This window comes from Gopherus evgoodei, chromosome 2 (genome assembly GCF_007399415.2).
Source record: "Gopherus evgoodei ecotype Sinaloan lineage chromosome 2, rGopEvg1_v1.p, whole genome shotgun sequence".
Taxonomy (NCBI): Eukaryota; Metazoa; Chordata; order Testudines; family Testudinidae; genus Gopherus; species Gopherus evgoodei.
This window is the reverse complement of record NC_044323.1, coordinates 85785607-85798630: the sequence shown is the minus strand read 5'-3', so window position 1 is coordinate 85798630 and position 13024 is coordinate 85785607.

Below are 13024 nucleotides of genomic sequence, written 5' to 3'. Positions count from 1 at the left end.
ATAGAGGCACCCTCTGGTTCTGTATAAGTATGTAAAAGGAATTTCACACCAGGGGCATGCCACAGGCACGTTCAATGTCTCTAAGGATATGTCTACATTGTAATATGAAAACTGATTTGGGATTGCAGGGCTCAGGCTGAGGGGCTGTTTAATTGCGCTGTAGACCTTTGGGCTCTGGGTCCCTTCCATCTCGTAGGGTCCTAGAGCCCAGGTGCCAGCACAAGCCTGAACATCTACACTGCTGTTAAACAGCCCCTTAGCCCGAGTCAGCTGGCATGGGCCAGGCATGGGCTTTTAATTGCAGTGTAGACATACCCTAAGTGAAAGTTCAGAATGGGAGGGAATGGTCAATATTACCACTTCTGTGGTCCTGCAGCACCAAGAAATTGGAGAGCAGTCATTTTGTGATTATTACTGAAGAAGAGTTCAGTTAATAGTGAGCTTCAGTTCTCCATTGGAACTGCACTATTGTGTCTACTGCTATTTCATTTTACCAAAGTATAAAAAACACAGGCAATCTAATATACACATTCTAAAGGGGGAAAGACTTCCAGAAAAATATACTGAGAAGAGAAGACTGTTCTGTATTTATTCTCAAGCTGGAAAAATAACACTTCACACTTATATAGTGCTTTGAATTTTAATCCTCAGACTGCATTAGTCAGAAATATTATTGTCCTCATTTTACAGATGGGAAAAGCCGATAGAGAAGCTGTATGAATTGTCCCAGACTAAACAACGCACCAGTCATGGAGTCAGGATAAGAACTCAGGAATTCCTATCTCTGAGCCCCCAGTTCAGCAGAGCATGCTGGTACTCATCTTTTTTGCATTTGAAATTGCCCAGTATTATGGTTTGGCTATGAATTGCAAATCCTCCTAGCTATAGGGCTGGGAGAAGAAGAGCCACTGTTTAATTTCCCTTCCTGTTACTAGATGTCCTTCTTCACTTAAATACTGTTGTGGACTTGAGTATCAAATGTATCCTGGAATATCAGGCAGTTAGTTATGCTTAAAAAAATAGCCACACATTTTAAATGTTCTGTCTCTGGCTACTAGCATTGATTCATAGAATTTAAGGTCCAAAGGGACCATTATATCATCTTGTCTGAACATCACGGGTGGTTAAATTTCACCCAGTTACTCCTATATGGAGACCCATAACTTGTTTGGCTAAAGCATATCAATTGCCATAGGACTTTTGTTCTGTTATGTTCCTGATATATATGTGTGTGTGCAGAAAGAAACAGAGACCTTGGTCAAAAATTGGAATTGTTTCTATATTTGACAAAAGAAGCATGATTAAAATGCACTGAAGCTGAAATAATGACTGCGCTCTATCAAGATTAACACTTGCAAACCTATACGTGCTGCATTTCTAATGAAAGTAATAGTATCTAAAATTCATCCTGCCTCAGAATATGCCTTATACTCAGAAATAAATCCACCCGACTATGGCTCATAAGCATGCAGTGGACAGATGACATATCAATGTATCGTCAGCAATAAGAAGGAATTCCAACACCAATAGTAAAACCAACATGCAGTTATTTGTCACCTTGCTAGAGCAACTTTGGCTCTAGCACCTGGCAGGGTCAAAAATTTTCAAGAAGGAACAGTTTTCCACCAGAAAATACTGATTCCACAGAACATCCTGCAGCCATTTGATTCAAAGTGTCATAACAACATCAACCAGAAGACAATTTGAAGAAGAAAACAGATGTTTCACTAAATACTAATCTGAGCAGTTTTTTTAATCATTTAAAAAATATATAAAATGAAATTTTAAAATATGCAAATCAAATACTGAATTCAAAAGTTTCATTTTGAAAAATTGAAACATTTTGTTTTAAATGTTTTTATTCAAAATGAAACTTTTGATTTCCGTATTTTATTTGCATATTTTATATTTCATTTTATATTTTATTTTTAAAAAATTATTTATACCAGAAAAACATTTTTCAAAATCTTGGAATTTCCCATGGAATGAGTATTCTGAGTTTTGACCGGCTCTATTTTCCACCACCAGTGAGAGATTTAAAATGCCAGCTAAATTCCGAATTGGCTACAGTATTTTGCTAATGAAGACAGCAATGATAATTACCATTGCCATTATACAATTACCAATCATAGTTAAACAAGTGAAAATCTAGGCAGCATATCAGAAAATGTCTCCTAACAGAGAAGTCTATTAGATTTTGAAAGATGTTCCCCAAGGCAAGCAGTGGAAGCTCTGTCACTTGACTCAATTAAACTAGATGAAACACTAGAAAATACACTGTTGGAAACAATCATGAACTAGCCAAGCAGATGGACTAGATTACCTAATAGGTCCTTTCCATCACTAAATTCTGTGGGCCAAATCTTGCTCCAGTCAGTGCTGCTAAAGGGATCTGGGATGCCAGCAAATGCATCCTGTGCTCTAGGACTCCTGCCAGCAGAAAGTGTTCTGCTGGGTAAGCACTAAGAGTTTTGCAGACAGATGCAGTTTGGGACTGTTATGAAGTGGAGAAGCACACACTTTCAGCTAGAGCATGTGACTCACTGGTCAATATGTGTTACATGTCTTCCCCTGTGCCCAATCTATAGAGGATGAGATTGTTATCCAGATACTTATAAGTCTGAAGAAGCTGCCTGTGCTCTTTCCCCCATGTTTCAGAAGCACAGAGCAAAATCTAGAATCTATGTATCTGATTCTGTTAATGGTAATCTTGCAGTTAACTTGAACAAAGGCAGAATTAGGCACTACGATGAGGTTGTTCTAGCTATCTAGATTCTAACACAGTGCCTATCCTCATGTTAACCTGAAGTGTCCCAAAATCATGGTCTGTGCTCATGAAATATATCTTCAATATTACCTTCCCATAAAACTCCCTGAGGCTATCAGAAATAAAACCCATCATCCCTATCTTCCAACAAAGGAAGGCTTTCAGAACTTTACACAATTGATCAGAAATGCCACGTGATCTAATATTTCCCTGACCAGTACCATGTACACATCTGTATTCAAAGCCTACATTTTTTATAATCTACAATAGTATCCAAAAAACTTCTAATTGAATGCTGATCTCCATTTATCTTCCACCTCACTCCTTCCAAACACTAGAGTAAATTTCTTGATCAAAAGATAACCTGGCTCGTCTTTTATTGCTACAAGGTTCTGAACACCTGCTCTTTATAAAAGCATAGAAATGTAGGGCAGGAAGGGGCCTGCACTGAGGCAGGACCAAGTAAACCTAGACCATGCCTGACAAGTGTTTCAGTTCTTAAAAACCTTCAGTGACGGGGATTCCATAACCTTCCTTGGAAGCCTTTTCCAGAGCTTAACTACCCATACAGCTAGAAAGGTTTTTTTCAAGTCATACAGCAAAATATTAGGCTATTAAACATGCAGAGAACTAGATAAAACAAAGCTAGTCTGTACACAAGAAATTAGACACTATAGTAACAGCAATCACTACATTGCAGCACTGAGTGAGCTATTAATGTTTGTGTGTTCAATGCAAAATTTTAAAAACAAACTAAAAAAAGTGCTAGGACTTTTATGTGTAGGATTTAAACCCACACGAGTTAGGATAGTCAGAGGTAAGGTGCCAATGCAACCTTAGTTCTATTTGCCTTGCCTCATGAATGCAGTGCCCATTACATGACTGCATAATCCTGGGCAGGATTAAGTCCCTTAGGTGATGTGAAACAAGGTTAAAAGAACTTTAAAGTTAATAAACAGTCATTAAGTAATTGTGTAAAATATCTATTAAAAAGTTACTAAATCATAGTTTCAAACAGATTTCCTCACCTTTGTTAGTAACAACATTTTAGATTATTATAATTAAATAATTTTCAGCCTCTCCATTACTCTTTACTAGTCACGATGTTTACTTTTTACACTTCTCTCAATTTGAACAATGAAAATAGATCAGTCAGTTTCACTTTCTGCATCTCATGCTCTAACCGAACGCCACAATACTTGGGTTGCAAATGTTGCAGAGGAATGTTTATTTGTTTTAAAAGATAGCTTCCAATGGAATTACTATTAATTATTATTATTTTATTAGGATTACACTACTTTAATTTTGTAAAAATTGGACCTGACAGTGTCAAACTGCAAATTGCTTGATATTGTTATTGAAAAGAAATGAATGAGATGTACTTCATTAACTGTCTGCGGTTTTTTGTCTAATAAATATTGAGTGTGTGGTTGTACTGTAGCTGTCATAGTATTATTCTCCTCAAAGTATAGCAGGGGAAAGTGTCCTCTGCTACCACTTCAGTAAAAGTTCCTCTCACTGCTGCACCCCATCTAGAAGTCACTTCTGTGACATCTCCCAATGCACAGTCCTCTGCAACAGTGTAGAATCCACTGTAGATAGGGAACCAATGGTATATAAGATCCCGCAACAGGTTCCAATCCACAGGATAAGCACTTTTCTCCCTTTCTTAGTTCAGTTCCTCTACCCAACCAATTCTGAGTTTGTGTCTAGTTATGGTGACTCCCAAATTGGCACTGGAGGATTTCTGAGTAGAAAGCTTGTGCAAATAAAACTCTCTCCATAGTTATATTTCCCCTTTTACCAATAAATGGAGCAGAGAATTCCTTCCCCTCTGGAGCTCATGTCCATCTGGAGTTCTGGATAAATAGCTTATGCACATGAAGCAGCCATCCTGTGGCCCTTCTTCCTTGTTCATCAATATATGCGAGCAGAGAACCCCCTACAGCTTTTGGTCTGAAGGCCTTGCACACAATGAGTGCCATCAGAGAACTCACAAACAATTAAAAGGCATACTACTACACACCTAAAACTGTTCTGTATCTTTCTGCTTCGCTGGAGAGTTTCTGCTTCTAACTTTCCCCATCTCTCCTCCTGCCTGGCTTCCTGCTATCAGTTTTTTAAAATTGTTCACAGATCCCTATAATCCCCACTGGCACAACTTGCACTAAAGCCTAAAACAATTACAATTCCTGTGCTCAGAGAAGCCTGAGAACTTCTCCCTCAATGTTCCCAAAGGGGACTGCGATGAGGCAGATCCATAGCTAATCCTCCTCCTAGCACATTAGAATGGTGCAGCCTGCTTCCCATCGACAAAGGATGGTTCAGACTGTGCTGTCCTATACACCCAAGACTACTGTGGAGGGATTGACTTCACACTCTCCTCTACCCCAGACAGTGGTTAATACCACAGTGTGGCCTAAAATGAGAGAGGTTCTGCTGGAGTCTGTTTGGATAGAGCAACACCAAGAAACTTTTAGATATGTGTGACAGGAGGAATGCTGGGACCCTACTGGGAATGGAGGCTGCACGAAGTCTAGCACCTGTCCACGTGTTCATAGGAAGGAAGAGCCACATGTTGCCAGGAGTCTAGATTAGGTGACTAGAACAACAAATGGGAGAGTTCTCAGAACCAGTTGTGGGGTTAAAGCCAGGGCCACTAAGTGCAGGGATCTTGTGAGACCAAAAGGTGAGTCACCAAGTGCCAGGAGTGGCTCTTGGCAGATCAGTTGAGAAGGCAGACCACTTGACAGAAGAAGTTGAAAGAAGCATGTAGCAGGGGAAATTATTTAGATTGGGATAAGTAGCAGAATTGTTCCATGCTTAATTGAATGGAACCCAATCCCCACCTCTTTTGTAGTTTACCCATCCCTGTCCAGAAGTTCTCTGCCACATACACATTCTTTCCCATTGGGGTGTTCAAAGAGTTCTGAACATCTGAGAGGACACATTTTCCACACCAAAACTCAGAATCTATATTTCACCAGAAGATACAGTACTCAGAGCACAACTTTCTTTGGATTCTGTACATTAGCAGGTTGTCAGATTCAAAGGGACAGATTTCACAGTGGCAGCAACATTCCTTTAGCAATAGCCACATTCTTCTGAGACATTTTGTTCTAGTTTGAAAAAGGGTCATGCCTCTGGCAGCTTTGATTGGAGTAGTGCACTGAGCCGTGTGCATAACACCCACTCTCTCATTTGAGAAGCAGCACTTTCCAAAAACAGCCTATGGAAGGAAAGCTCATGCATCTTCTCCACTAACCATATAGTTGGCCTATAAAACTCATCCACAGCTGTTAGGTTAGCTGCAGCCCATTATTCTAAACTTCTAATAAAGAAAGCATTGCATATTAAAAGAAATGTCCTGCAGATGAGGTAGCTCTGAAGGGGGTCGCCTTGATTAAACTAGGTTGTTCTGCTGAGAAGTCCTCAATGTGCTCTCTTGGTTATGGCTGTTAGTGCGGCAGCAGGGTGACATGAATTGCCTTTTATCTAATTGGAAAACTCCCACTGAGCTTAGAAGTACTCATTTAGACAGGCAAATCAATAAAGGAAATGGTAAGCATGAGAATATAGAGGGACTATAGAGTCTGTGCTGGGCCTATAGGCATCCACCTAATAAAGATTAACTCTTACCAGTTTGCTGTGATTCCTGGCTTTGGGTTATATTGAGAGGCTGTTCCATTTCATCCCGTGATAGCGTTTTAGTGGAAAAAGCAAAACGCTGGTGTTTGAAGACATAATTTCACCTTAGATATATTTGAAGGAAGGGGCCAAGTAACCAGATCAGAAATTAATCTTCCCTCATTCCATTAAAAGGGAAAGAGAGAAAAACTAACTTGAAGAAATAGCATGATCCATGGCAGTGTTTCCAATGCTATAATGTTGAAAGTTGGATTGTAATCTAGGGCCCCTTCGGATTTGGAACAACCACTAGGGAGCAATGAAGGGTGCTCATTTTCCACACCCTCAACTTTTTACTGTCCTTTATGTGTGTGCCCTCCACCCCATTATAGCACTAGGATTCGTGTAGTCTCACACATACACACACCAGTTTTAATAATGAGATTGCACCACTGCTTCAAAACTGTTAAACAACGGTTGCTTGTCAAACAATTCTTGGCTTCAAAAAAAAATCTGAAAGAATTCCTCTAGTTACTCGGTTTGAGATTAAAAACAATCTCTCCTCTTCCTTTTTTGCTATTTCTTCTCCTAAATCTCCTTCACCACAGGCTTAGTAATATGCCCTATGCTCACTGACTTCAGGCATCAGAGAAAAAGCCCTGTTTAATAATGTAAATATCTGTTCCCCCAGTGATGCTAATGAGGAGTTCTATGCATAAATCACTGCATGCATCGATGGGAGATGAGATCCTGATGCCTTCTTGCTGTCTTTACCCACTGAAATGCGGGCCTGATTTTCCCTCTTATTTAGACCAGCATTACACTCGTGTAATTTCATTGATCTTAATGGGGTTACTCCTGTTTTGCATTGGCATAAGTCAGAGGACAACCAGCCTATTGTGCGAGAATGGGGGACTTTTCATAGAGCTGCCATGATCACAATCATTCTCCAGACTAGCTTTTAGGCCCTTACTGAAGTGACTTGTTTCCTTTTGATTGGAGCTTAGAGATTCAGAATTGCACCTTCAACATAAAAAGTATCCTTCAAGCTAGCACACAACAAAGATAGCATTTTAAAACGAGGGAGGGGACCATAACAGAAAGGCCTTGTGTCATTCTCTGCCGTGCAGGAGACCTGGGATCAAAAGAAACCTTAGGACTCCCACCCCTTGGACACATCTGTGACAGTCTTGATCTCCAGGAACATGGCTCCATGTTGTAACAGAATTGGGAGCCATCTGCCCAGAAAGCCTGTTGCTTATGTTGTTTTCACGTTGGCCATTATTGTTATCATTGCAATAAATCTTTGAGAGGCCTGCACAGTCTCCACTCTGTCCAAATGTCCATCTCTCCTTCTTGCTCCCTTACATCTCATCAGCCCCCATAACAAATACACATTTGGAGCAGATGCACCAGCGAGGGCAGGTAGGTGAAATTGTACTCCCAACAGAACAGCTTCGGTTTCTTGATCAGAGCTTTCCCATATTAACTTAAAAACAAAGATTCAAAACAAAGGAACTGAAAGCAGTCTCAGTGCCCCCTTATGGACTTGTCTAGTTCTTCTTCCAGAGCTCCACTGTCCTTGCAGCTTTTCTTTCAGAGCTTCACAACCGGCCCTAACTCAGATGTCCTCCCAGCCAACCATTACTCCTGCAAGTGTCTCCCTCTTAGGCCTTCCACCGGACCAGTGCAGAGAGAGCCCTCCCCTTCCCTGATCCTGAGTCTCTCTGTACTGAGTGATACTGCTTCGGTTTATAGCAGGTGCTGCTTTCAGCCTGCAGTCACCTTTCAGCCTTGAGGAACTACGCCTTGGAAGAGGGCATTGGAATATGCACTCATGCCCAAGAGCAGCACCACATTACAGTGCCCAACTGTGCAATCCTGACTCACGGAGCATAAAATGCACCCCTGTGCAGAGACTCTGCGCAAGATTTATGCACCACTTAAGTCCCACATATTTTGAGTACGTAAGTGGGGTACGGTCTTTGTGTGACCCTTTTGTGCCAGTGTGAATTTCACCCATTGAATAGTTCTTTTACAAGCAGTCTCATTGACCTTAACAGGACTACTTGTGTGAGTAAGTACAACTCAACAGAAGACAAAGCTGCACAATCAGGCCATTAAACAAATTCATGAATAAATCATTGCTGTATTGCCTTTTAGTTCATATGTCCCCAAAGCCATCAAAACCAAAATCTGAACGATCAAAACCAACAAACAGAAACCAAATGATCCTTTAAAGGGGGTACTTCCATTTGCACTAGTGCTAACTTGGAAAGGAGAATGAATAATAAAATTAATGGATTTTTTTATGAGTTCCCTTTACTCTTATTGACAAAGTATATGTTTTAATAAGGACTTTATATCCTCCTACTTAATCCCACACTGAAGTCATGGTCCTGTGTTTTGGACATCAGTCTGTTGCCATGGAAATGATTGTAATATCACAAATAACACAGCACTATGATTTCACTGCAGGATCAAAGAGGAAGAAAAAGGCAGGCTAGGAGGGAGCAAGTCTTTAAATACAAGTAGCTTTGCTTATTAGCAAAAAAAGGAAGAGCAATTATGAAAAATATATCTAAGGCAAATGAATGTATACCTTACTGAGATAATTATGAATGCTTTCTCTGCAAGGAAAGTCTCTCTACATCATGATGTGAAGGATTTCATATATCTATATTCAGTATCTACCCCATCAGTGTGTCAAACCACACCCCATTTGAAACATTTCCCCCTCCAGGCCTACAGTATTTTTACTGACCATTTTGAATTCTGTTTCTCACTCATGCCCCTTAATGAGTTTACACACAGGATTTGTTTAGACTTAAGTCTATGGTCCTGTTTAAATTTGAGTTAATGGATTGCCAATTTACTCATGGTAACTAACACAATTGTAAATGCTGGTCTAGACGTTACACAAACGTTTATACCAGCACAAAACATTAGTGGTTTACCCTCGAACTGAGGCCACAGGAGTAGACTCAGCTCACAGGAGAGGACATACCAGAGAATCACATTTATGTTTAATTTTGGCCATTCTCTGTCTGTACTTCCTGATTCCAATCAGGACCCAGAGTACAGTACATCAGTGCCACAAGAAATTTTGTTGGTGTAGCATTACCAGCTTGCTCATATGAAATTCCTAGCCCAGTTTTAAGAGTTTCACATGAAGTCTAAGATCCAAGCTTTTGGGTGCTTTTCTGAACCAAAACGCCAAACCTCTTGAGAGTCACACTTCAGTAATGACAACTCCTAACGCACCTAGTGTCAACAAATGTATTTTTAAATATTCATAAGAAAAGTTGAGACCTCTAGAATTTGTTTTCATGACTTGTTGTACATTCTTGTGAGCTCTGCTTCAGGCTCTTTGGGGTGGCCTTGAACTAAAGAATGAGAGAGGAGTTAGTGTGCAGTTCGGTTTTAGACTTGCAGCTTTAATGAGCATAACTTTCTCCTGAAGGCTGCCAGATCTGGAAGGTCTCTACAAGCTCCCTTCCACATATCTCACTGCAAATGGTGTCCCCTTGCTACCTTGTCAAGCATTAAGAAGAAAAGAGCATAAATGGTGTTCACAAGACAATGCAAAGAGAGTAGGCAGAGTGATTGAGGGGGATACAAAACAAAAGGAGAAATGTCTGCAATGAATCATTAAAACGTAATTGTGGTTCTTGGTAGACTCTCCACCATCCTTTGAGTGTATAGACTCATGTTTCTTCTGAAAGCCAAGACACACACACATACACACACAATAAATTTGTAATTGCTTTATATGAATTTACATGTGTACACTCAGGTTTCCTGACACTATTATTTCATCTCAGCCAGAAAGCCTAAAGCATCTGTACTACTTACCAAAAAACTAGCCATTCTTATTAAGAATTTACAGGCTTTTTGCCTCCAGATGTGTTTTAACCTGTTGGGAAGCCTCAGAATTCAGCAGATTAATGTATTTTGAATGTCATTCTTTAAAGGGCATCACAGCCAATGGTTCATTCACATTGCCGAGATTTAATTATCTAAATGAAGTACGCTCCAAGAAAAGTATGTCAGGTATCTTTTTTCAACTCCACTTCAGTTTGTATTTTTTCCCCTTCTAATTGAAATTAATTTCCCTGGCTGTTTTATTTTAGAAAACATCTGGAATGTGGTTATTATTTCAAAGAGGTAATTATGAAATTAGAAGGATAACCATGATATTTGTTTCTTTAATTGCAGATATAAATAGGGACTATAATGCAGAAATTGCTTACAGACATCTTGCTGGATTCTGCCGCAGGAAAACTGTAGAACTAGCTGCCGTTCTGGCATATTTCATTATAAAAAGACATAGATCAAGAGGTGATGCTTCATGGTAAGCATGGTTTGGTTAAAGTTCAACTCTCTGAACCTAGAATTGAATCAGTCCTGAAACTTTGATGAGGCCCTTTCACAGCTGAGCCAATTTTGCAATGCCACATCAATGGCACAGTGTGCAGGGTAAGCCTGAGAAAACCTTCTGAAGATTAATATGGCAGATCAGTGGGAGCTGGCAGAAGATTACTGGGTCCTGTTGCTGATTAGGCTGGATGTCTCTGATAATGACAGAGTAAACCAGATAGAGCAAGGGATATCCCAGGTGAGGCTGAAAGCACAGGAGCAGAGCTAAGTAGGGAACCCTGGCCATTGCCTGCCAATGCTGTGTTCTGCCCTTGCCAGAAGGGTTAGTGTCTCATTCTCATGAGCTGTAAAATTTACTCCTAAATTATAGTTCATCACACACAAAAAAAGTTCAAACTGCTGCAGCAGCAGTGGCAGTGTCCCAGGTTGCTGCACAAAGATCAAGAGATCAAGGAAGGAAAATACTTAGATTTTTTTATGCTCTATAGGACAGGTCACGTCTTTGTTCTAAACAGTGCATAATCAGAAGGGGCTGGGGACTCTGGGTGCTGCCACAATACAAATAATGAATAGCAACAACCGGCTGGATACCTACAATGAGAACAAGATGGAATTAGTCACCAACTCTTCCAGAAACACTCCATTATTTTAACTAATTGTAGGCCTTAGTTAAAGCTCTAATTAAGTGCATGTACAGTCTGAGGCTCTTTAGAAAGGCACTTCCTTCTCCTCCCTGGAGATTGATGCCAAGGGGCAAGTACCACATGTGTTGCCTGCTGACCCTGTTGCTGACATGACTTCATCACTTTCAGGTATTGATCTAAGCCCCTTTACAAGCCATGACTCCTGTGCTTCTGACTGTGTAATAAAAATCTGAATCAAAATGCACGGCACACAGGTTGCTGTGGGCTAGAAACAACATTTTTCTTTCAGAACTGGAAACCTGACAGTGTCAATGGAGGCTAGTTTTCACAGTGTTGTTTTGATCCCTCTGCTGCAGTTGTAAATAACTTCCATGGGACCTGTAACAGGGAATCACCACAAATCCATTGCATTAGCAATAAAAGCGAAGAGCTGTATGTGCCTACGTTGGTGGTAGAAGTTTTCATTAAGGAAGTCAAACAGCCCCCACATCTTAAAAACTCTATGACTCCCTAAGGATAAAAGGCCGGGGGATAAAATGCTGAGTTATTCTAGAATGATAATTATTATGGCTTTTTTTCTTCTAGTTCTAGTTATCAGTCAAGATTTTTGTTAATGAAGCAAGATGATGATACATCACATTTCTCTTAGGGGCAGAGAAATTTATGTGCCCCCACTGCAAATGACAAGATGGGATTTAAGGAGGCTGTGCAAGTGAGCTCACATTCTCTTCCATCTCCTTTGAAATATGGAACTCAGATTTAGGGGGTTGGCTTCCATAGCCACGTGTGGGATAGATAGGGAAATATATAAATCATGGCTTATGAGTCATCATTCTGTTGCACTAGTTTTATATTTAAATCAATGCAGTCACACTAGCATAATATTGACGTAAGGGTGATGGTGAATCAGGGACAATATTTATACCCAGACAATCTGTAAAAGGTATTATGTAATTTACAGTTATGCATGTGACTTCCCCATTTTTCTTCATATTTAAGTCCATCATTTCCCAGCCGTGGGCACGAAGGAATTAAGAGCAGTCAGAAGAGGATAGGAAAGAGGAAAAAAATGAAAATAAAACAGAGAGACGATATGACAGCGGTTGTGCATAAGAATGGCACATGTAGTCACAAGAGGTGGTGTTGGTATTATGATGAGTGGAATTGAAGAAAAAGGCTTAGGCTTCAAGAGGGATCCAGTTTAGTGGGGCACATGAGGCTCTGAGGCCAGTCTGCTATGAGACAAACACAGGCCTATCAGGATATAATGCTGGCCTCTGCATAGTCAATAAAGATCTAGTTCCTATAACTCTGCCTGCCTGCTGCAGCCACTATTGTTAATAAAACAGTCATTGCCTCTACCCCGAACATTCCATCTCAAGTGGGAGTGGAAAGCTCCACCAAAACATTATATGGAACAACTGATGATACCCACTCAGCTGTTGCTGCTTTCCGAAGTAGAAGAGATATTGTGGAACATTTGGTACCTAATTTCCTAAATTAAGAAGGGAGAGGATTTATCATCTTCATACAGGTCTGCTGCAATAACTGTAAGGTCAGAGTGGAAGGACTTTTGTGTGTTCCTTTCATTCCTCAGGAAGACATA